At 41.8% G+C, this 12,413-nt stretch overlaps 1 protein-coding gene across 1 annotated transcript in view; it reads left to right on the top strand.

The window, feature by feature from the left end:
* Window positions 1–12,413, top strand: part of sesn1 (sestrin 1) — a 52,459-nt gene that overhangs the window by 1,714 nt on the left and 38,332 nt on the right. The gene's annotated exons all lie outside the window — the stretch shown is intronic.

Raw genomic sequence — 12,413 nt, 5'->3', positions numbered from 1 at the left:
TTATTGTAACATTTGAGGATACACAGCTAGAAATGACGAATATGCTAATGTTAGCTTAGCCTGTTGCTGTGATTAAGTTCTGGAGGCTGAGTTGTATGGTCCACAGTCTCCACTTTGTTGCAGTGCTCCGTTTTATCACTGCCCCCTCAGTCTCCTCCTGAATCAAGTTGTAACATTTGAGGGTACACAAATACAAATGACCAAAAAAACCGACACATGCTAAAGTTAGCGTACCTTGTTGCTATGCCTTAGACCTAGTTATACTCCAGTCGCCACTGTGCTGCCGCAGTTCATGTTCTTTGCTACCCTTAGTCTCCTCATGAATAAACCACCACATGACAAGCAGTAAGCACAGGAGCCCCTTGTTCTCCTTGTTGTTTATTGGAATGTCTCATTCCGACAACGCAATTTGAGCGGACATGTTTATTGGAAGTATTCCATTACACTCTCCATCATCCAACATTTGCAACATGATTTCAGAATCAGAATCATCTTTATTTGCCAAGCATGTCCAAAAAACACACAAGGAATTTGTCTCTGTCTGTTGTTGTACTAGAGCGGCTCCAACTACCGGTCAATTGACAGAGAACACTTTTGAGACATAAAGACATTGACAAAAAAAAACAGTCACTGAGCAATAAAGGGTTAATAGTTATAGTGTATGTTTAACTCGGTTTAGTCATTTGGTCATTATAACTACAAACTGCATCAGCTGGAATGACTCTTGTGAAGTGTTTCTTCAGTCAGATAGAGAGTTGGAAATTATTAGGGTTGGCTTGTTGGACCTGAGTTCTCTATTAGCACTTTGATTGGCTGACATGTCGCTATTGGGAGTTCTGGCGCTTGACATCAGTTCCTGTTTTTGCTGGAGTGTTTTTGGAAGATGCAGGATAGGGGCAGAGGGATGAAAGAAGGAGAAAGCTGCTTTGCTGGTTTTAGCCACGCACCGCAGTACACGCCGTCTGGTATTTTTGAATTATGCTAAGCTGCATTTGCCCAGGGCTTGCCAAAGTCTGCTTTTTATGAGCCCGCTGTTCATGTGGACGAGGTTCTTACAGTTGAAGACCCCACATCTCTGACTTCTCCCTTCTCTCTCACATACACATAGACACACACACACACACCTTTCTCACAATTGTCAGAAATGGAAAGGGGGCTTTAGCAGTGTGTGTGTGTGGGGGTGGGGGGGGGGGGGGGGGGTGCGGCGGCTTTTGGCTCAGACGGATCTTTAATGCCGTCAGATCCTCTGAAGACAAAACCTCTGAAAGCACTAAAGCAGTGTACACACAAATCGATAATCGGGCCAAATTTGAGCACCCCCCCCCCTACGTTCCTGGTAGCCTTTCTATTACATTTTTGACTCGGTGTTACTCTCATTTTCTGAAATACAGATTGTATCTTGCAAACAACTTATCTTTAGTTTGGGGCTTACTGCACCTTACAATGAACAGCTAGCCATTAGCAGCTCATCACCACTGCCAATAGCGACCCAAATCTTTCTCTGCATCATCTTGAGATGTTTACCACCCTGCTTTCACCGGCGTCAACCGCACAAGGAGTCTCATCTGCATGTTGGATCTCTCCTGGAATCTTCTATCCTGCTAACTAACCACTTGCTACTTCTCTGCTAACGTCACGCCTTAGACGGGGCACCGTCTCAGGTCGTTACAGAAAGTGCAACTAGGTGAGATCTTCAGCGAATAGTTGTTATTTAGGATCTGCGGAAAAACGTTCGCAAATGGTTAATCAAGAATCGTATCCGTAACATTTAATAGGTTGTTAACTTTGTATGACATGAAAGTTGAGGGCTGAAATGTTCTTAACATATTAATCATAACAGGAGGTAACTTATTTTTACACTTGTGTGGCTGTTAAAATGAGCTTAAAGCAGTTCCTTTAAACTTGCAAGAGAAACAAACCTATTCTGCATTGGCAGTTGGATTTTATATGACATCCAATTCACAGCATGCATTCTGTATAAAGAAAGTTCCCCATAATCACTGTACAAGCTGTGATAGCTGTTCAAGCACATTTTAGATTCAGATTCAGAAAACGTTATTTATCCCCCTGACAGTGATCTCTCGAGCCAGGGATGGTGTTCGCGGTGTTATGTTGGCCCGGTGTTGAGAGTGAGCCCCATGGGTTAAGGGTTATTAGGTGAAGGCTGAAAATAGGGATCTGTGTGTGTGCTGGGAGGAGGAGGTCCGGTTCCCATGGGCTGTCCTTGTGCATGTGTGCTTGCATTTCAGGGAGTTTTGTCAACATATAAAAACTGGCGGTCATCCAAGAGGGCTCGTGTCGGATCTTGACATAACAGAGTGTTATTGATTGAGCGCAAATAGACACGCAAGTGTATTTTCTTTCTCTCGTACTGCTATTCCTATATTAATATATGAGAACTTGATGAATTATATTTACTTGATGAACTTGATGAATAATAATTAATTATTATTAATGAATTATCTCCTTTTGAGATTTGTATTTACATTTCGGCGATTCTCATCTTTTTCTTGTAGAGTAAAACAAAATATTCTCGTTTTATTCACACACAGAAAATAAAAAAAAAATCCATGAAATTAATATTAAAAAAAACATCAATATAACTTTAATACTTCAAAAATGTCTGCTTTTAAAAGCTTTTCCTGGCATTTTACAACAATAATCTAAATATTGCTGAAATGTTATCTTCTTATCTAGTCAATTACTTTCCTCACAACATTTTTGTCATTGCAACTTCCGACACTTAAAAAAAAAACATTTAAATGACACGGGAAAAATCCTAATATTAAAAAAAAACCATCATATTATTACGACAAAAAAAACAGCTAGTAGTAAGTCGTATTGTATGAGAAGAAAATTTTTGATATTTATTGCTATTTTATAATCTCAAGGGTATTTTTGTAAAATTTAAATTTTAATCTGGTAAATTTCCATTTATTTCTTTGAAAAGTTCTTATTTATTCTTGCAATAGGTCAACTATATTTTCATAATTACAAGTAATTACTGTATTAGAATAATGTTGTATTAAGTCACATTTTCTGAGTCAAACCTTTTCATGTAAAATGATCACTTAATTATAATATTTCTGATGAGTTCAGATGTAATTATGAGGATATCTTGTATAATTCCATGGAGTTATTGTCATAGTATTATTTTGTTTGTGGTGTGAGTGTCGTGCGGCGCTGAAAATACTTTATTATGCTTGTTCCTCTGAAATGTGTTTTTGCGACACTGATCGAATGCAAATAGACATGCGGGATTACCAGTGGGCACAAACACACAGAATCTAAAACACAAACACACACACACATACACATACACACTCACACAACAGAGACAATTGTTGGGATTGGCGTGGGTCTATGACGGAGTGGGCAGACTCCATCACCCGGTCACCATATTCCCTTGGCTCGATGAAAGGAGCCCAGTCTCAAGGCTGCTTCAAAAGTGCAGAAAGTGGCTTCTTTGTATTATGTAATTGCACCATTGTGTTATCCCTCCAGTCTCACTCGAATTAGCTCTCAAATGGCTCATTCACTTTGCATTAAGCCCCCCCACACACACGGGAGAATTGCAAACGGGTAGATCATTGCAACTCAACATGCCACTTTATTACATTACATATTACTCCAAATGGTTCCTTTTTCGCTAATGTCCTAATGCATTATTCAACACAAAGCCTCGGTTAGTGCCTCTCATTTTTCCCAACGATTGCACATTCATTTCAAAGAGGCATTTGTTCATTTTTCCTGCGCTATCCGTCTTCTGTTAAACGTAGCAGAAAGTGGACAATTGTCTGTCAGAGGCATAAAATGATCTTTTTTTTTTTTTAACACCCCACTTAGTCACTTAATCATGGCCGTTTAGCATGGATCAGCAACCGGCGCAATAAACACTCATGCGTCAGTAATTATGCCGAACTGGCCTTCCCGGAATAACCCGGAACACGTTGCTTTGTCCCGTACTTGCTACCCAGTCACATTGTTTTTCTCTGGACAATGGCTCACAAGTGCTTATTAATTATGACACCTCCAGTATGAAGTGGCAGAGTGTGCACGAGATTGATTGTTTTAATACATGGGGATGCAATTTATGAATAACAATAATTTCAGCTACCCTCAGACATGTTGCACCTGCGCGAGCTAACCTACACTATAAGGGAGTATTAGAGCCACACTGAAAAGGAGAAAACCGAAAAGTTTTGAATATTTTTTCTGAGCCGCTTCTCCTCACTAGGGTCGCGGGCGTGCTGGCGCCTATCCCAGCTGTCATCGGGCAGGAGGCGGGGTACACCCTGAACTGGTTGCCAACCAATCGCAGGGCACATACAAACAAACAACCATTCGCACTCACATTCACACCTATGGGCAATTTAGAGTCTCCAATTTATGCATGTCTTTGGGGTGTGGGAGGAAACCGGAGTACCCGGAGAAAACCCACGCAGGCACGGGGAGAACATGCAAACTCTACACAGGCGGGGCCGGGGATTGACCCCGGGTCCTCAGAACTGTGAGGCTGACGCTCTAACCAGTCGGCCACCGTGCCGCCAGTTTTGAATATATTAACAAAAAAGTCATGAAGTATAATATTATGAAAACGTGTAATATGCTATTATCTTAATTAAATAAAAAAATAATCTGCAGTATTTTGAAAACTGGAATCACAGCCATGTTTGGGGACATCTGCAAAAAATGTCCGTGTGGAAAGCATGGCCGGTAGCGCAAACGTGGTTTCTAGGCAAAATTTGGTCAACCTATCTTCTGTGGTATTTTTATTTTATTTTTTTCCCCTCCCCAGCCCTACTATGAGAAGTAGATATTATTATCTATTACACCATAGAACTCTACACACTGAAAAGATGGAAAATAGAGAGAAAAGATTTATATTAAAAGAAGAAAGTTGTATTTTTTTTTTAGAGGGAAAAAAATTTGTTTCTCAGAGAATAAAGTCAGGGAAAGAGAGAAAATTCTTGTAATAATTCAAATGTAATTGCAACATAATTTTATGACAGTATTCATGTAATATTCTTCTTTTGAGGGTCATGCTCTGCTAAAAAATATTGTATTTTGCTTCATGGAATTAAAGAGGAAAAATATAGATTTTGTCATGTATTTTGCCATAATTTCACATTTGTGGTAAGGGCTAGGACACAACATTCATTATTATAAAAAGGACGTTTTTGACTCACCTCTTCCAGAAAAAAATGACTTTATGCATGAGTTCTGCATAAATGTTGGCGAGAAAAGGGTCTGTGATGACATGTCAAATCAAAGCTGAATAAACAAACTACATGTGCAGACTGGTGGACATATGTGGTATAGCTTTGTTGTGTCCGTTTGGACCGTGCTGCAGGCGCTCGGGAGAACAGCTCTGTGACAGTGTCCGGAATGTTCTGTCTTGATCCCTTTTTTATAAGCTTTTGTGTCTGTATGTGTTGCGTCAGTGTCGCTTTTATGTGCACGTTTATGGGCACGCTGCCCATCCACTATAGAGCAGTGCTGATTTACCGAGTAAATGGAGAGGCGGTTTTTAGTTGGGCGCGTCAGAGCCTTGTGGTCTGCACAGATCTGCTTGGATTAGATGAGATCTCCGCAGAGCAGGTCACACAAATTGTACGACGAGGGGGAGCGAAAGCTTCACAAGCAGCAGGCACTGACTGACCTTTGGCACACTGACTGTACAGTCAAATACTGTGTGGATATACAGGATGTGTTAGAAACCTAAAGCTGTGTATGGCTATGTTCACACTGCAGGACCTTTTTTTTTTCCTCTTCTCTCTCTCTCTCTCTCTCTCTCCCCCTCCCCACTGTGATGTATCTTATTTTTTCATGTCATTGTGAGCAGTAGAATTCAGATTTACAAAAAAACAAAACATTTTCATATCGCGATGAAGAGAGTTTAACGCCGCTGATTTAGAGTCTTCGCTGAACTTAACATGCAAGTTTTTGTAACGTGGGAGGAATTTGGAATACCCAGGATTTGAATCCGGGACCTCTCGATTGTGAGGCAGACATGATAACCACTAGCTGCCACTGTCATATATTTGAAACTACAAAACAATCAATTGTCTCTTCACATACGGGCTTAAAAACGTTGTATTTGCTGTATTGAGTTATGCCGTGGTCCAGTTTTATATTTTTCCCTGAAATTGCGGTCAATTTCACAATACGAGTGAATCAATTTTACTGAAGGCATGCATGTTTTTTAAGGAGTAACATGTCTTTTACATACAAGCACATATAATTCCCCAGAGGGGCACACGACACCACAGACAGACCTCCCCCCCTCCCGTGAGGCCAGTGCAGTATGCTTTGGCCCGCAGAGAAAGACTGGCTACAAGGAGGGGGAGACCATGTTGGAATTGTGCATCTAGGTCACTGTCAATCCGGTAAGCCTGAAGAAATCATAAAAAAAGAGCAGGACTGTTCACTTTTAGTCGTGATTACTATATGCAACTTCTACATATTTATGAAGCCAGTTTCCCAAACTACCAAAACACGTGAAGACTGCATTATCCTGGCACAGGCGGAGGGATGCGCTCATGTCGAGTTTCTGATTTTGCAAAGTGTTAGCAGTCGTCATGGCACCAGTGACATGGAGTGCAAATGCGAGGTGGGGGTGTCGGTTGGTTGGTTGGTTGGCACTCTTACTTGAGGGTGATTATTTCTAGCTGTGCTATTCAGGAATTGAGAGCGAGGGAGAGACGCACAAGGAAGCGGAATTGTCAGGCTTTAGTCGACTTGGAAGTGGAGAAGGGAATGAAGTAGAAGGTGGAACAAACCGGGGAAAAAAACCAAATGCACCACTGCTTTTTCTTACAATAGAAAGACGAGATTGGGTTTTGCTTTTCTTGAACCTGGTTTGACACGCTGCATGACAATTGGGTAACCAGGAGAAGTCCTTTACTCCCATAACACACAGTATTCCATACATATGCGTACTCTGTTGGAGTGTCAGGTGCCTCAACTTGTCCGACTTCCAACGTGTCGGCATTTCTCTCCCTCATAATCGACATGACAAGCCGAGATTCACCCCCTAATCTTTATCTTCTGCTCAAAAGTTGTGCTGATCTGAAATCCAAAGCGATGCAGCACCGCCATCTACAGGGATCTCTTAGACATTACAGTGGTTTCCAAACTTGAATTTCACATACAAGCTGTGCAAGACCCTTTTTCACGCCTACCCGTTAAAAAGCATAGTTGACGAATATATACTCTACGTCACCTCTTTCTAAAAGATTCTGCATTTCTGCCTCAGTGCAAATCATTTTCATAATAACCGCCTCACACCGAATCTCTCCGGCCATGACATGAACAGCTAGGTTGTGTGATGATCCCAAACCACTTTCAAGTTCACTTATTGTGGCGAAACACCCATTTTCCCCAAGCCCCTGCTCTCATTTCAAATGTTTTGTTGGGTGCACAAATTAGCGTTCGGTTTAGGGTTGTTACTTCATTTCCCGGTTTGTCGACTTGATGGCAGGTGGAATTTGTGTGATCAGTTGTCTGTCCCTAGTTTAAACCACAGTTACAATAAAGTGTCAACATTTAACATGTATTTTAAATGTCTGAGCGCAGTCGATTGAATGCAATTGTTGAGTTTCACGCGTGCATTTAAATGTGCAGGGCCGCGCTGAGCCGTTCTGCAAAGAAAATAAACAAGCCTCTCTGATATTTATATAGCAGTCACCAGATGAAATTACATTCCAAGAAAATGATTTATTATCGCCCTCTAATGCTTCCTCGGTGAACATGTCTCCCAAGAATGCATTAAATCCTCCTTTCTGTTGGTTTTAACGCCGCCAGTGGAAATGTGAGCTGATTTGGTCATAAATCAGTTGAACAGTCGCTTTTTGCAGCACATGTTTAACATGCGAAAGTATTCCACACCATCGCCTTCAGGCACCACGTGATTCACTTTTATCGACCCATCGCAAGATTTCGACTTGTCGCATGAAAACCGCAGACGCGGTAACTAACATCAATGATTGTTGGATTTATGGCCTCCATTTCCAAGGCTCTGGCAAGCATTAGAACCATGCTTTATTAAGACACTAATGGAACTGAGCCATTATTAACGTTGTTAATCACACCTGTGAAAGGCGGGTTTTGTATGTGGTGGCATCACGCCACTTCCATGACACCCTGCAGCTCTTTTTGCATGAATCACACACAACGGTTAAATATAGCTGCGTTGCCATTTGGCAAGGCTAAAAACAGTTAGTGTTAATAGGCAGTGCTCCACCTAAGTTTTGCATGCACATAAATGATGAAGTTAGAACATTATGTTATGAGTGTTACTGTTTAGCATGTACAGTCAATGGCTCGGCTTCTTTCTTGGAAGGGCGTTCACAGATGTGGGAGTGTATTTTGCGTTTTTCTTTAGCTTCTCTGCAACATTAACAAGGGCACATATACAGTTAACGGGGACAGATGATTGAAAATTGACTTTTTATTGCTTGTATTGATTGTATACAAATAGTTGAGAATCTCTGGAATGCCTATGTTTGAACTAGTCAGTTTTGGTGCTTGTTAAGATGAGCTGCATTGAGTTTAGTTTTAATGCACAGATTAGCGTTGGCTTAAAGTGTTACCTTTGATTGTCGATGCACTGGGGTTTTTTGTGTTTGGCAATGCGTTTAGTCATATCTAGAGGTGATAAATTAACATGGCAATTGGTCAGGATTCATTTGAGGGAAGTCATGAATGAAGGCAATAAAGTCAATCTAGACCTTTTTGTCCTTCACCCTCTTGCTCTGCCCTTTTTTTTTAATGGATCACAATGGACCTTTTACTGCCTTCTGCAGTTACCAGTGTGGCCACATGAGGGCACTCTGAGCCCACGTGCTGCCTTTGTTGGCTTGACGTGGGGTGGGAATTTTCCATGTACTGGGCATGAACGTTTGCAATGCTCCGCATGATTTTGATATTTTCCTTTTGCCCTGGTCACTGGGCTGTCATCCAGCTTGTGCGCGTGTGTGCGCGCGCGCGCGTGTGTGTGTGTGTGTGTGTGTGCATGTGCGGGTGTGTGTGCGTGCATGTGCGCGTGTGTGTGCGTGCATGTGCGCGCGTTCTGAATGTCTCCCTTTCCATGTGTGTTTAGATGTCCCGTAAGATTAATAGCAGGGAGCGTGCAGAATTTACAGTCATCTGCGGATCAGGTCACAACAGCTCACTAGGTGCAGCCCAGACCTAAGTCCAAGGTAGCCCCCTATTAGGATACAAACCACACTGAGCTAGAAACATTGGTCAACCTGGTGAAACAAACAAAGAAAATCTTAGGAACACAGATCTATGGTTTCTGATTGTTTACAGTGCTTCCCTGCTATATCGCTTAAACTAGCAGTTGATAGCAGGTTTTTACAACAAACGGTGATATCGTGATGTACAAGTTAGCCAGCCTATGAGTTTTTAGAGATACGCGCTGTCGTTTGGTTGATTTTGTTTTTTTTGTTTTTGCTTTGACTCACGAGCAAAAAAACTTGACATACGAGTAATGTACGGTATGGTGGCGCCAAACAACTCGACTCACTTCATAACAAGCAGCAGTTTGGCAGATCAAGAAGCATTCGTCAAAAAAGTCCCATCGAGCTGTTTAACGCCACCCCCAGTTGATGTTTACTGTCAAACTAAACATAAATCAAAGAAAGAACAAGCACATCTAACACCAACTTTAAACAACCAATTAACTTTGCAATAAGTCCGCCAGCTTAATGCTAACACATAATGGGAAATGCTAAAGATGCGCTAACGAGTCGCATCTATGTGGCTGTGTTTTAAGCAATGGATATTTGAACACAAATGGTACTGCAACACATGTAGACAGACAATCTACTATTACTCACAGGCATATATTTATCCCGCCCCCCCTCCGAGAGCCATACTCTCGTCGCTGATGCACTTTACCAACCTTTTATTGAATGCCGGTAAAACACATAAACACAATGAGCACACTCGCACAGGAGCTGCTGTCGGCCACAGCTCACGCCCAGACACTCACACGCAGACTTGCCATGGCAAGTCTGCGTGTCAACAGACCCGTTTCCCATTCGCTTGCATGGTGTGTGTGTGTGTGTGTGTGCGTGCGCGTGTGCGCGCTTGGTGTTGTCTCAAGCTTCGCCCATCACCGTGCCGGCTTAGTCCTGTGCTCCCGTGTTGTTTTAGCGTGCATGGTATTGTTTCAGTCGCAGTGCCGTGCGGCCGTGTAGCTATTGTGTGCTTTTCTCGGGCTGCATTGTCCCGAGCTTCTGTGTATATGAGTGCTTGTTTATGTTACTGGCCCGTTCGTCAGAAGGACGACAGATTCGCGCTACAGGACCGCCGCGTTCCCACAGTCGTTCACCTCTGACCTCGACTCTTGTGCTGCGGAGGCTAATGTGTGGGGCAGAGATGAGCAGAGATTTTGAAAAAAATAAATAAATAAAGCTGCAAAATTTTTACACGTGGGAAAATTGCTATGGATTAATACTAATTGTTGTTATTGCTAATGACACATTTGCATTCCTACAATTAAGTTTAATCTAAATATAGTGCTTAATTGTATTGCACATTCCTACTTAAGACAGATGGCATGTCATAGGTTACTGGTGTCAAACTCAAGGCCCAGGGGCCAGATCTGGCTCACTACATCATTTTATGTGGCCCACTAGAACAAATAACTTGTGCCTTCTTCATGTTTCTTGCTAAATTGATTTGTTCTTTTCATTTTTGTAGAAAAGCTGATCCAAAATTGCTATTTTTAGTGTTTTTAAAAAATTTTTTAACGGTTTTACAAGGATTTGTTTTCATCAAATCCCTTTTTAACATAAATTGGACAATGGTTGTATACTACAATATTACCTTGACACTATTTTCTGTGACTTCTGAGTTCAAATACATTTTTTTGTAATATGTAATAATATGATATGATTTGATGATGTGAATATACATTTACTGTGTATGGTTTTCACAATCATAATGGCCGTCATGAACGAAAAAGGCATTTGCGCCAAAACATGTGCCCGCTTGATGATGCAACATGAATGATCATCTTACACGATGAGCCTCTGTTATTATCACTTATGTGTGTGTTGTTCTACATGATCACACGTGTGTGACATCCCAGAGGACGCGTGCGTAAAAGAGGAAACGCTGACTCCCTTCCGTTTTTTCTCAGTTGACAGTTCAACGTATTTTAATGTCTTGACTAAAACGGAAACTTGGTGCAAATCGAGTTCACCAACTTGTACCCCCCCCACTCCCCCCCATCACCAACCCTCCCTGGCCCTCAAAACCTTTGACTTCATGTCTGACCACCTTTAATTGGACGAGACATACGTTACGTCATGATGCCATCTATCATACCTTTCGGGTTTATTAGACCGCCGTGGTGGGACGGCACGTTCCTCTTGCATGCATTACTGTACAGCTCCACGTGCCTGCATTCCACGCGAGTGTTGTTGTCACGCTTTGCAGACATGTTTTTAAGGAATTGGGACGGTTACACAATGAACACATCATGTCGACTTAATATGCAGGCTTGTCTAAATCGAGCTCTCAAGAAATGGTGCCATTTGTTCTGGCCTAGAATTGAAAAGAAACAGTTTAATTTTCTCACATATTGTCAGCTGTAGACAACATTGTTCTAGCTGTTAAAGCCGTTTGTAACCTGGAAAACACGCTAATGACTGGACCCATTACTACCTTATTTGGAGTACTGCGCAAAAGTCTTAATCGACAATTGGATTTGTTGTTTTACCAATGCTGTAACGACTAGAATTTCAGTCATCGCATTTGTTTGACCTGCTGTTCGCAGCCTATTTCCTGGTTCATGGACGATAACAGACGGGCGGTGTAATTCTGATTCTGATTGGAGGCTTGTTCTATTGATATCCAACGTTAATTCTCTACGAAGTTTGTGTTTTGGTTTGATAGCTAGTCTTTGTTGTTGTTTTTTTCCTCCGTCTCATTTCCTTCTTACTGGTAACAAGGAAGCTTAATCCATATCCCAGACCTCTCTGCAGATGGTAAAAATGCTTCCGAGAGTTGGAATTTGCAGAGATAAAGGGATTGTCTTTCATCGGAATGTTGAACGCTCCTTTTCAGACTAATGCGACGGTCAGAATCTTGATCTCCCAGTCTATTCTTGATTCGTGTTTCAAATTATGCTCTTAATTGAGAATGTATAGTCACTTTTATGGTCCATATCCCATCTATTTTTTTGCTAACCATTGGACGCAATGCATTAAATAACACACGATGCCGCGCAACATGGTCACAGGTACGCCAACCAGGCCAGAGCTTAGTGTAACCTTCAAGTGCGTCTGTGCTGATGGCGATTAACGAGTATGAGCCCCGCGTTTCAAATCCTGATTGTAATCTCATGGGGCCAAATTGCGCCTTAGCGCTCTACACCATAAGTATGAGCAAAAGTT

The sequence above is a fragment of the Phycodurus eques genome, chromosome 18 (genome assembly GCF_024500275.1).
Source record: "Phycodurus eques isolate BA_2022a chromosome 18, UOR_Pequ_1.1, whole genome shotgun sequence".
NCBI lineage: Eukaryota > Metazoa > Chordata > Actinopteri > Syngnathiformes > Syngnathidae > Phycodurus > Phycodurus eques.
The sequence above is the reverse complement of the archived record's forward strand: the minus strand, read 5'-3'. Positions and strand labels throughout refer to the sequence as shown.